At 37.8% G+C, this 13,917-nt stretch overlaps 1 long non-coding RNA gene across 1 annotated transcript; it reads left to right on the top strand.

Moving 5' to 3' along the window:
• The first annotated feature begins 1,505 nt into the window (after window positions 1-1,505).
• LOC115026618 (uncharacterized) lies at window positions 1,506-12,602 on the top strand. Its single transcript, XR_003834306.1, has 3 exons — window positions 1,506-1,634; window positions 4,508-4,561; window positions 12,263-12,602. It is a non-coding gene; the product is annotated as an uncharacterized LOC115026618 (long non-coding RNA).
• The last annotated feature ends 1,315 nt before the right edge of the window (window positions 12,603-13,917 follow it).

Raw genomic sequence — 13,917 nt, 5'->3', positions numbered from 1 at the left:
GTTCTGGTGGCTGTTTCATAAACACATGTTAATACTAGCAGAGTGCCTTGCTGATGTGAAATATCTTTATATTTTTGCTTAATTTTATGGTAAAATAATTGTAAGAAAATGCCGCCTATTGATGCTAAAATATGTCTAAATTCAAAGTAATGTTAATGTGAGTTGCCAGCGTATGTGTGTGTCCCTTCACTCCTGTTATGCACATACTTAACATTTGTGTTCCTTATCTACTAATTGTAGATACGAGTGTGTGTGTGTGTGTGTGTGTGTGTGTGTGTGTGTGTGTGTGTGTGTGTGTGTGTGTGTGTGTGTGTGTGTGTGTGTGTGTGATTATGCCTCTAAGAGCTTGGAAGAAAAAACAGGCGAGAAGGCTGACAAGGTTAAAAAGCAGTTGTGTGCACCAATATGATTTGACAAATGTAGTGGGAATTGAGAAAATAAAAAAAACAGTTAAAGTCGGAAGGGTGGTTATTTCATGCGCTGATTAATTATAAAGGGGGACTTTTCACAAATGCAAATTATAATTTTAACTAACTGACATTAAGAGTGAGTCATTCATGATAATTACATCTGTATGTGTAACCAGGAGCCACATATTCTTTTCACTCTTTTCTTAAAGTATCTTAACCTGGAGCAAAAATAATATGCAGTATTTTACTGTATTATACTGTATTACTGTAGTATTATACAGTATATTAACCTGGAGCCAGGAGATAAACTGTATATTATGGTATGATACAAGATATTGCAAGGGATAACTTTGCCTTTTCTTCGTCTTAAAGGCTGCGTTACTGCCGAGTGATACACTTTCTGATCATATTCAACTCTTATAGTTGGGTAAAAATGATCTGTGAATGCATGAACTGATTTATTTTCTTTTTTTAAGACCAACATTATTCACTTTTATACTGAATACCGTTGAATACTGGTGTAATCTGCATTTCAACAGCCACATTAAGACAATTACAAACTCAGCCTACTATCACTTTAAGAATAGATCCATGATTAAAGGACTTGTGTCTCAGCAGGAAATGTTTGCCACTTGCCTTTTATTAAATCAAATAACTTTTAATTTGTTACATTGCACTGTAACTTTTATTCTCTTGCTTCATACTTCTCTATTCTCTTGGCTCTTTAATGACTGTTTTTAATTTTATTTAAATGTCCTTTTGTGGTGCGTTTCTCTTGCGAACTTGTCTCAATGCTTTTGGATGTTTATTGTAAAGCCATTTGAAATAAAGTAACTTCATTTTATTTTAGTGTTTTAAAGTGAACAATCTGTCTACAGTAAAGGGATTATGTGTGCTTTACCCCTGGTAAACCAACACAGGGGATTTAAATTATTTTGGGTTGATTAGACCTCTTCTCATGACTGTGGGGGCGTGTACAGACTCAGCTTGATTGACATTGGTTAGATTTGTTGCACCTGTTAGGGAGGGAAAGTTACACCTTTATCATTCTTAGAGTCGAGTGACCTCATGCAATCCTGAGCACAGCTACACCCCTTCAAAGTAAAGGTCTAATCAGCCATAACTGAAAACACCTGTGCAGTTGTCCAGGGGATCATTTTGGTTGCTTAAAACTTTGTTTTGTTTCATAAATGTGGCCATCATTCCTAACAATACCATTGTTCTGTAAGTATGACTAATTCGATTGCTGAAATTACTGAGAACACAAACGTATAAGAAATCTGGCTGAGCAAGAAACTAGATCTGCCCCACAATCATTGTAACGGTACGATCAAGACAGAAGGGAGGTGGGACTCAATTGCACGACACAGAGGCAGATAAATATTGAATGGAAATAGTCTTTACTGAAAACTTTGCAGTTGCTATGGTACATGCATAGACAGTTGATCATACAAAGTATCAAGGGGTAATCCAGGAGCAGAGTCGGGTCACGGAAACAGATTTGCTACACGGGCAGATACTCAGCGTAACAGCACAGCAGACAAGGAGCAGGCAAGGGCAGAATCGAGTCACGGAAACAAGGTCGAGGAAGCCGGGGAATCAAACGCTTGGGAAACAGGAAGACGGTACTAATGCTGGAACTAGAAACAACAGAGAACAGGTAATTAACTAAATAAAACAGGAAGTACAAACACAACACAACATCTAACGAAGGCCGAGACCTAATAATCATACAGGTTTTATACAATATTTTGTACAATAAAGTTAATAGAAGAGAATTATTTTGGATATATGTAAAATGTAAACTATTGCTGTGTGTATTTGTGTATAGTGATAATGTTCACATAATGAATCATCAGCAATAGAACATCATTAGCACTTTCTGTAACACCTTTGCTATAATCCGGTAAACATGGAGAAACTAGAAGCTGTGTCATTCTGTATAAGCTTAATAACGTATTCCTTTTATACTCAATACTATAAAGCATTATTATATTAGTCTTTATAGTATACTAATTATACACCTATGGAAGATGTAGTCACATCTATATAAGTTGCTGGGTAAAGCAGCGTAGTAAAGGAAACTGAATCCACATATTGTTTTTAAGTCACTGTTGTACTTTCATCTGTCGTGGAAAAATGCTTTGTCAGTCATGACATGTTCTTAGTATTTGTTGGATAAAATGTTACTGAAACCGAATAAGGAAATGATTGGGGGCATAAAACAGTTCAGTATATGGGCTCTACTCGTACCGTGGAAAATGTTATATTAACAGGAAATGATGCAAGGGAGACAGTAGTAGAGAGATAATATGTCTAATCGACAGTGCCACAGTAACAACTTAATCAAAGAATGTATCACTTGTTGTTTCCTGAGCTGTTGCCAAAGCTGTTACATCTTCTGTTTTTCCTTGGATGGTTGGAAGTTGCACTATCAACATCACACAACAAGTGATTTTAATAGACTTGTTGGTCATTTAAAATATGCATCAATCTGCAATAACAATGACTTCATGAAATGACTCTGTAAAGTTAAAGCAGAATCATGTAGAATTCAACACTGCAGCTCTATTTTAGCTAATTGTTTTGGTTTTACAGCATGCACACTTTATGTCTGTTAACCTCTCATCGACTCCCCAAGGGCCGCTTACTTTATTGGCAAACATACTCTGATAAGCTCACTATACACTATCTGCCCAGCACCTAAATGACAGGCAAACTTACACTGGCTGACCATTGTGCAACATCTACCAGCAACACATCCAGAAATTGGAGTGAAGACAGTGGAGGTCAAAACAGAGCTAAAGGGAAAGTTCAAATGTAGACTTACAACATTTAGCCAGCCAGAAATCCAATTAAATTATAATACTTCCATAACAGTGTTATATGCTGTTGTTATGTGGTGGTTGTGTACCTGTACATCTACTCCCGTCAAAAATGAATAAACGCACCCCTAACAGACAACAACTGTTGTTAGCTTGAGGACTTAAGTATCTACAAGCCTGTAATATTTGATAATCTCTTAAATAAAGGTTTTCCCCTGAATTCCATCCTTTAGTAAACTTGGAACACTATTCAGCACATCATAGCATATTTTGTAGGCCTGACTAGTACACTGACAGAAACATTAAAATCCAAGATGCCATCATTTTAATTCCTGCATAATTACATGAAACTGTCGCTCTCTTTGGCATCATATGTAGATTGTCATAATATTCAGCCTGTTACATAAAAAGAAAGCTCTGTCTTCAGTCAATTCCACTACACTGAGTCTTCTCTAGATGTTACTGTAATAATAAGGTGTGTAATAAAGTGGACTGTACACTTGCTTGTAATGAGGGACAGTGGGGGTGAAGAAGATGAACTACAGCCAACCGATCTGATGCATTTCACCATTTCATACCTTTTTTGACTTAAGCTTTCTCTGTCCAAAACGTTGCCCTCTGCGAATCAGGGTTTAATGTCTGATTTAAAGTTATACCTCACTGACAGCAACATTTCAGTAGTGCAAATATGAGTAAATCTACAGATCAGAGTCTCAGTTCCAAGAGTAAGGCTGCTCGTTTTTATTGCTGCCAAACTTTGTATTTTTAGGCTGATGAACAAATCATTATGCCCCACGACACAACACATTCCCTAAAAGTCTTGAAATGTGTTATAAAAGTCGCTCAACATTTCTTCTCATTGGCCTAAACAACTTTAGGTTTTGTTAAAGTCCAGCCAGCCATATCCCTCAGGGCGCTTTTCACCCACAATCAGAGGGACAGTTTCTTTCATCACAGACAGACATAGCTCAACTCCTACAGGTAGCAGCTGACATGACTATTAGTCTTTCTTCTGGTACTTGCAGGTGTCAGACTTGCCGGTGCTCACTTGTCAGAGCTGCTCTGTGTGCTGTCTGAGGTGATTCATCTTCTTGCCAGCATCATTAACTTCCCTGTGAAAGGACTGGTAGAAGGAGACTACAAGCAGGGCTCCAAAGAGTTTATGTGCCTTGTCAGGAGCTACTTTCCCTCCTCTGTAATCAGATCAAAACTTCTCTTTCTGCTATGCACTTTTTTGTTTTTAATTGTTGTTCTCTGTCTTCCCAATCTTAGGTTGAAAGACAGTGTCCTGAAATCCCTTTCCTGAAATCTAGCTGCAATATTTGGGTAATTGTTTAAAATGTTTCATGAATGATGTAATCTCATCCAGACACTATTCAAATACGAAACAAATGTTGCAATTATGATTATAGAGTTAAGTAACTAGCTAAAAATACAAAGAAGAAATATGGTGGTATTATTAATGCAGCCACATTTATCATCAGTAAGAACAAACAAATAAACGGACAATGGCATCAAAAAACACCCTAGGCACTACTCTATTTTGTAATTTCCCCATTACACTAATGACTTTCTGTCTTTTACCAATAATTGCTTCATTTTAGTTCTGCTGCACATGTTTATTTCTGCAATAGCATATATTCACTGATTGTTTGCTTTATTTAGGCTCCTAAATGAAACCACTTAATTAGTGAATGAAACGTAAAGCCCTGTCAAATTAACCCTTTTTCCAGTACATTACATTTCTGCATTAAACCAAAATGAATTCTAACATTGGCACAAGATATCAGTATATAGGTCACACTTGAAACAAATGATAAATCTGGGCTTGATGAAGCTTTCAAAAAGAGTACAATGTTCAAAGATGTCATCATGTGCCCCTGTGCACGAAAGCAATGGCCTGAAGCAATGATGATATATACAAAGCATATCACCTGATGTATTAACTTCAGCATAACATATGAGACTTACTGAACCTGAATCTACTTTATATAATGCTTGTATTATTGTTGCAAATGGTTGCATGTTTGTTAGTTTTGTCATTGTTTTTAGAAATGCTGTGTCTCTTAACAGGTCCATTCAACCTTTGAATTAACAGCAAGATGAGATGTGTTGTTGTTTTTTTCGGGGAGAAAATAAAAGGGAGCTCACCCCCTGACCTTTTTCTCCAAAACCTACCTCTCATTCAGCTGGTTGATAACATGTTATTATCCAATATGGCAGCCTTTCGAGAGCTAGTGAAAAGGTCTGTGCCGAGCTGGAGTATGGACTCTTAAGGGCCACTATAGACTGTCCTTCAACCTGAAAGTGTTTTATTATGAAGCCACACAGGTTCAAATTCAGTTTGGGTCTTGTCTTATTACAGTATAGGTGTTTTACAGAGGAAATCTTTCACCATGCTACTTCTTAAGCTTGCTGTCTGCGAGGAGATACAGATCAAAATTCTATGAATATATTACTGTCAGTTATATTCATTTCATTTTGCCCATTATTGCCTATGGCTTTATTTGTGTCATTAGAATTTAATAATACTAGAAAGTACATTCATCTTTTGATCTGATGAAACAGTGGATGTAACTACTGGTTGTTGCAGAACTAAATACATCCTGTTTTAATTGAGCTGTCACCAATAATAGCTATAAGTACATTCTATGTAACACAGGTACCACACAGTACGATGAGCCAAGTGCAGAGGATGATGGTGAAATTGTTGTTCCCTGTCGTTAAGCACTGCAGGGGTAGAACACTCCCAAGATGATTCTCGTTCCTTGTTCAATAGTGCAGCTCATAGCGAATACACGGCCATTTGTTTAGGATCATTGTTTGTTCTATATATGTTGCAGACAATTGAGCTAGCAAACCTCCTACTAGAATTTACAGTGTTCGTTAATAGGGTTATAGGAGGGGAGCAAGAAAGAGAAAGAGGGAGAGAAGGAGAAGGAGAGTGTTAATAGGAAAAACACTGAATACAGGGGGAGTTTCATCTCTTGTGTCTCCACTTGATTAGTTTAACAGCTCCTTTGATCTTTAGCTGTGATTGAAGTGTTTAAGTGGAACATGAGGGGCAATGGCACAGCCAGAGAGCAGGCGCCGAGTAATGTGCCACCAAATGCCTATGAGGCACAACACCTTAATGTCAGGGGGAAATTAAAACACTTTTCCATTACCGAGGCCCTTGAATCTTAATTCATTTGTCCACACACAATACAAAGTAGGTGACAAGGTCAGTAAATACTCATTGAATAAGACGTAAATGTTGACCTTTCAGAGCAGGTAGAAATGAGAATAATTTCAAACTATATATGAGAGGGAGTTCACATATTTCAGGTTTGCACTGTGGGGCAGTTTTTATCGACTAAAGCTACAAACGACAACTTTGTACATTTACATCTACAAATGGCAGTGACGGGTAACTTTCAACATGTTTAACCTTATATTTCAGAAATCCTGGTGATGTCAGTGAACTGCCATCAGCACACACATGTTTAGCTATCTGGGTTTGTTGCTGAGCCAACAGCCTTCTGGACTGAGGCTGAGTTCTTCCTAACCTTTTTGGTTTGTAACCCCTTAAAACGAAGTAATGTCTACTTGCAACCACACTGTAATGTCAACGGGTTGCAAGCAGGTCAGTCAAATAGTATTTTTTCTTCTTTTTTTTTTGCTTCATTTGAATAGTTTTTAGATGATAAAGTATTTTGGGTATTGTAAATGTTTTTTCCTGCTTTTGTTGCTTTTCCTACAAAGCCCCACCCCCCTTACTTACTTTTGCTATTGCTTGTGTGTAGCACCACTTGAAATTCTAGGAATGTTTTTAACAATGTTTCCTTTGTTTCAGGCAGTGGTAGACAAAAGCAGGCTATCATTTCTAGCTAGTGACCATCAATGTTATCGGCAGAAAAGGCAACTGTTGCTGGCAGATTTCATCAGCTGCAGCTAACTAGCTAACTGATTCAAAGTTAGCTCGATGTGTTTAAAATAGCATTTTTCTTATAATGCAGTGTAAAGATAGTTAGTCCAAGTATTAGAGTATGATATGGAAAAATATAGGATCAGACTTAAAACCCTGTTTGGCCGCTTAACTTCCAAATGTTTACAAGCAAAGCAGAAGTTAGCGGTTACAGTAGGTTAGGTTTATATTATTTGCTTGCATTTTCAAACAATAGGTTTTGCTTTTAAAGTTACAAAAGAAAAGGCTTGTATGATTAACCAGTGTGTTATGATATGATTGTAACACAATATCAAATGAGTTTGGCTGGGGTTACTGGAGTGTATGAAATAGACAGAGCCGTTACCTTATACTCTAAGCATCCAAGACCATCTTCCACACGGTTGGGAAACACTACACAGACGATGTACTTCTTGTCAACGGGGTTTATTTGAACTGTTCCTTGGCATTGGAAGTGATGCTCTGTTATATTGTTAAATTACAACTGTAGCGAGTGAGCTAGCAGCATTTGCATCTTACATTAAAGCAGACAAACACACCGTTTGGTTCATTTCGTACACTTTTGCTCATGCTTTTTGGTTTAAGAAATGAATCATTCAAAGACATCTCATTATTTCAATATGCTTTATTGGCATGAATGTAACATCACTCATACTCATACTCATACCCCCTGCACACTGCGCAGCAAATGCAAAGCTTCACAGACCTGCCTTGCCGTTACGGTTGCTAAACTCTGATTGGACAATTGCTGTTCGGGGGCAGGGTTTAACAAACTGTTAATGTCTTGTTACACCTAAGATTTATTATACGACCCTATCGGGGGTTCCCGATTTACAGATTGTAAACTACTGGGTGAGGAGTGAATAGCGGAATTTCTTTTGTATGAACTATTTTAAGAGGTTTATTTAATTTTGAGGGGAGCCTCTTCTGCGGGTGTATTGTTTACTTCAAATTCAAGCAAATGTTACTTTTAAGCCAGTCAAATATCAGAACCGATATTGCCACCTTAAAGGCACCTTATTAAATTACAAAAACTATACATACACACACTCACACACATACTAAAATAGAAACAAACGCACTTTTGTCTCCACTGTCGAATCCAGTTACACCATTACATATCCGTCTGCCAGTCAACCATCCGCCATCAACTCTTGGAAACCCTGACATAGTCTGGAGCTTTAGCAGTCATAAGCTTGAGGTATCTTCAAGACACACTTCACACCACAAACAATTTGGTACCTGTAATGTTATGTCAATATCGCTGGACACAAGACAGATGTTGTTATTATTTTGCCATTTCAACATTTCACAGGAGTTGGAGAACCTCAGAGATCCCGTTGCCCTGCACCAGAATGTCAACTAATGACCGGACAGTCGGAAAAGAGCAGCAAATTTGTTACCACTGACAGAAAGCAGTGATGGATTCAAGAGCTGGTGAACATCCACAAAACAGAAGGCTGCAGACAGTCTTAAAGGTCTAGTGACACTGTTGATGCACAAGGTGTTACTGTAGATATAAATACCTGCTCAATACAAAAAAAAAAGAATCATGGAAATAAATCCAGCATCAAAAATAAATGAAAGCCATCATAAAGAAACATATATTGTTATTGTTTTCTGAACTGATTAGCAGTGGCAGTATTTTATTTGATGATAAATCCACGGTATTGCAAGACTGATAATGGCATTTTGAATTAGAATTAGACTTGTCCAGTTCTACAACCAACTTTGATGTTCACTTGTAATGTAGTTGTCCTGAACATAACATCCAGTAATTGTAAAATTAATTCAAAGAATCTCAAATGTATTTACAGACACTTTGACATGGTGTCAATCTTTAATGCAAATGTGTAAATTTCACATCTGTTTTACAAGAGTTTGTTAGACAAATTAATTAATAAATAATATTTAAAGTCTGAGATGATGTGAGAGCCATGGTCTTACCTCAGAGCAGAACTCACACAACATAATATTTAATCATATTAATACATTATTATGTTCGATGTGTTGTGGTCATTATGATCTACTGTCACTGAGGAGAGATTGCCATCTTTGCCCCTTATGTTATAAGGGAGAAGCCCTCACCTTTTCATTCTGAGAGGCAGATTATTGTATTTTTGTATGTCTACAATTTGCTGAAATTATAGCTCATTACTTGATCCTCATTCAAATTATCAACAGGAATAAACCCCTGACACATTACATTTGGAAGACTTGTAGATGATTGATTGCTACATTGGTCCTACTTCATGTGTCATGATATAGCATGTCACATTTAAATGGCGTGCAAGACTGATCGTGTATGTCCCTTTGACCCTTTACAGTATGAAGCAAGGGGTGTCAAACTCTGACTTTTGTGAATTTCTACAATAGTCCATGCTGTGCTGCAGCTTGCTGAGCTTGTTGTCTGCGTTAGCACAAGTTTACATCAGGAGAGATTATCCCCTGATTCTTGTTAGAACTCCAATCACTCCAATTACATTTGCTCCAAAGTGACTTTTCACAGTCATCCGGCCAGGGATTTCTTTAGCCATCAATTAGAAACGTCGCTTCTAATCTGAGCCAGCTTCCCAGACACTGGTCATTTCCCATTAGAGTCATTTTCCCCAGGATCCTGTGGAGCGATAGACATCTCCGTGGCTCAATAGAGGAGACGTGGAGGAGACCATAATTAAAGAGGTGGCATTTACTCTCAGTCAGGCCCTCTTAGAGATCTGAATCTGCAATTACCTTCCAGAAAATAGCATTGTCAGGACAGGACCCACGTTAATAATGGCCCCCATCTCTGGGGCAGGGTACAGAATGCAATCATTTCCACTGAAGCCGCACTTTGATTGTTTATCGCTTTACCCAGGGTCATCAGCCACTTTACTGTAGCGAATGTACACAGAAGGAAATAATCCTATGGGCCACTAGCTGCGCTATTCAAGTATTTTGCTGAGTGGTGACTGCGCTCATAAAGGGTAACTTTAACACCATACTCGTAATGGTTGTAATATCATAGATAGGATTCACCAACCGGCCGCCACTAAGTCTCACTATGTATTTACTCGTATCGCTCTCTCTCTCTCCCTATCTCTCACACACACGTTCTATCTCGTTCACACACACTGCAAGTGCACAGACTCCCTTACGCCTCGACCAACCCGTGCCTGACTTTCCAGATACTTTATCAAGTGCATAAGGACCATTTGCACAGAAGGCAATTAAAAGCTTTAGTGGTTCCTGCAGGCAGAGGGGTAGTTTGGGGGCCCCAGTCGACACATGAGCCAGCACCTTATTGGAGAGGGCTGGCTTTGTGCAGCAAAATGGCTCCGGTAATTTATACCAAATAGACTGCAGGTAGGGCATGAGAGCCAAGAGGAAGGCATCTGCATTAATCAATATGAAATTATCCTGGACGTAATTTGTGGAGGGCAGCCATGCACCTGCCTAGAAATGTGATTGGGGGAAGCCTGCAGATAAATAAGTGACTAAACACGGCTGAAAGTCTGGTCGCTAGAAAAAGAAAAGAGATCTAAAGCCAGATCCAATAGTCTTTCAAATCACAAGGACATGAGATGACAGAGGACTGAAGTGTAAAATCCTTTTGAAAATAATGATTTATGAAACACACTGTGTGCTTCTGACAAAAAGTTGCTTTATAGGAACTCCAGAAACAACCCTCTAAGAGCATTTCAGTAAATGTGACTTTTAGGCATGCATCCCTAAACAAATGCAAATGTAAGGGAACTGATCGTCAAGGGTCATAAGGAAATAAATCTATTTGCATGGTAAATTCTGGTTGGAGAGATAAGAGTGTCCTTAAAATGACCATATGCAAAGGTAGCGATAGTGAAGATGTCCAGCGGATTATCGCGTTTGCATATCTTCTAATCAATTAACTTGCAGCGTCCGTGTGTTCAAGGCCAAGATCAGTGTGTTGTGATTTTGAATCAGTCTTGTGTTTTATGTAGATTCTGTTTCGGAAGGGTTCATTTGTGTCAGTCTGTAGTTCTCTTTGTCCTGAACATACTTTCTACTTTCTCCTGATATGGTCCTCTGTCGCAAGTTGCCAATGTTGTAAGTGTCAGTAAATAGAGGAGAAGCCAAGGGCATTCTGGAGATGGTCTGGCCCTTCTTTGGCAGCTGGTGACCTTCCTGGTCTATATGCTCCATGGCTCTCTCCAGTCTCTTTTTTCAGGTTCCAGACAGCCCGGCTCTCTTTATCACTCCCCAAGATCAGCAATTGCTCACCGACAGTCTCTCAGTAATGCATCCATGCTGGGTATCTCTTCGGAGCACGGCTATGTGCTTTGCAAATGCAATACAAGGACTGAATACAAGAGAGAGAGAGAGAGAGGGGGGGGAGGGAGTTCAGAGAATTTCAAGTACCATCCCGAAAAGGAATATATTAAGCTTTAAAATGTTACTTAAAGCAAAAAGAATTTTAAAGTGGCATTTCACCTTCTATGAAAAGGTAGTAGTAGAGGGTAACAGGAAAATAAAGAGTGAAAGAGATGGCTGGAGTCGAGGACATCAGGGTTACATGTGATTGATTTATGTTGCTTATTTTATGTTTGCCTGTTTTTTATGTGTGTTTGTTTGTTTACTTGTGTTGATGACTTTGGTATTTGCTTTTTCCAAATTTGAGAGTTTCATGAGTGAGAATAAGTCTCTATGTTTGGTTGTTGTTTTTTCACACCTGCACAACTTGTTGAATTTTTACTGCATTGTTTTATTGTGCAAAAAAATAAAATCTCAATATCTTGAATTACATGCATCCTATAGACGACTGGGCCACCATGATGTCCCTGTTAGCAATATTTGTATGTAAAGTTACACCTGTCTGTCTGTGTGAAAATGTAATTGGGAGGGACCAACAAAAAAAAATCCTAAGCCGTAATGAGTAAGCTTTCCTATTACACATAATAATACAGACAGATAATACATTTTACTATTGAAGTTTTCGATGAGTCAAAAGTGGTTTTCCAATTATGCAAAGTGAAATACTGAAAAACATTTATAGCCCTTTCTGTGATGCATGGTTCATAAGCACAGTACCACAGGCTTAATTGGTTGAATTCCTCTCTTGGCAGACAAGGAACTGTACCCCCGGGCACAGATAAAAAGACTTCTAAACTCCCTTTTGTGCAGCGAGAAGATGAAAGGCCAGAGAAGACAGGAGCTTGTCATGAAGAAGCCGGTCCCAGCAGCCAGTTAGTGTTCAAGTGTAGCAGACCAGAAGAACGACAGGTTATCATCAGCTTCCTGCTTGAGAAAAGAGACGCCTCGTCATCAAGTCATGATGTTTTATTTCTCCCTCAACTCGCGCAGCCCATCATCCTCACTTCTGACAGACGGAATGTTGTTCACAAATAAGAGACGCTTACTGTACAGTGGTGCATACTCAGATTTAACATACTCATTTTGCCATGGTTACAGTAGCTGCAAATTTAAAAATAAATAAATAAAAAAAACTGTCTGGATTTTTAAAGCCACTTTTTCACATAAATTAATATCAAATGTGTGACCTTTTTCCATACTTCTTTTCTTCTTCCAAAATGTATTAATTGTAGTGTAGTAATGTAGTAATATGACGCAAATGCTAAATCTAATCGTTACAGCTAAAATATTAGAAATTATTTGAATATTGCACGAATGTAATGGATAGCTCTTGTGTTGAACAAGTAGTCCTTGAAGTAGCACACATGCAAAAAATCAATTGTTTCATAATAATGTTTACTTATACTAAAATTGTTTACAATGTTTCAGGTGATTAAAACAATGATGTTCAAGCTTCCAACCCATATGTGTTCAAATGAAACACATCATCTATTTATAATAAACAAATAATAACATGAAATAGTACTTCATGGTCACATCTATAATGGGGAACAGTATTGGAGTAATAGAATTGTATACACTATCCCCAAATGTTAAGACAAACAAGGTACGTTTTTATAATGTTTTATAATAATATAATGTTTCTGACTGGTCAAGTGTGTCACCTGCCTCAACACAACTGCAGGTTTCTCCCTGAAGACCAGACAGAAGGTCAAAGCCTCCAAAACAAACAAGCAAGAGATGAAGATTGCTGCAGAACTATCTGTCTTTATTTAAGATCATTTTCATGTTTCTTTCTGAGTTTTAATCACCTAAAAACACTGTTCATCTGATGTGGTTGCAAATACTGGCTGTGATTTGTCATTGTTTGATGTGTACTGGAGTACAGAGCCAACACAACACCACATGTGTCATTGTCCTAATACTGTATGAACTGTGCATGCACAATATGAAACAAATTACAAATGTTGTATTTATAAGAGTTTCCGACGTTTACTGTTCGGGTGTGTATTGACACAATTGCTCTAACTTTGAATCCACATAGATTGATCTATATTTTATAGTATATTTATAGGATTTTTAGTCTTGATTGAGTTTCGAACATTCTAATATTGTTATTCACATTTAGCATTTATATTACATCCAATTATCTTTTCTGAGAAAAACCTACTAAAAAGTAAACAAATTTGTCTTTAAATCTTGCACAAAAATTATATATATAATAATAATAATAGTCAAACTGCTTTTTCCGTGTTTTGGAATGTGGCAAAGTTGGGCTCTTAATTAACACCAATTAAATCACCGTCCCATATACAGTCGCTATGACTAACCAGATGCAATTGTATGCTGCTGTTGGAGCTACATTAACACACAAATAAACATACATGCAACTGGTTAAATACAAAAC

The sequence above is a fragment of the Cottoperca gobio genome, chromosome 21 (genome assembly GCF_900634415.1).
Source record: "Cottoperca gobio chromosome 21, fCotGob3.1, whole genome shotgun sequence".
In the NCBI taxonomy this organism is placed as follows: domain Eukaryota; kingdom Metazoa; phylum Chordata; class Actinopteri; order Perciformes; family Bovichtidae; genus Cottoperca; species Cottoperca gobio.
Note: the sequence above shows the minus strand (reverse complement) of the source record. Positions and strands in the feature narration are given on the sequence as shown.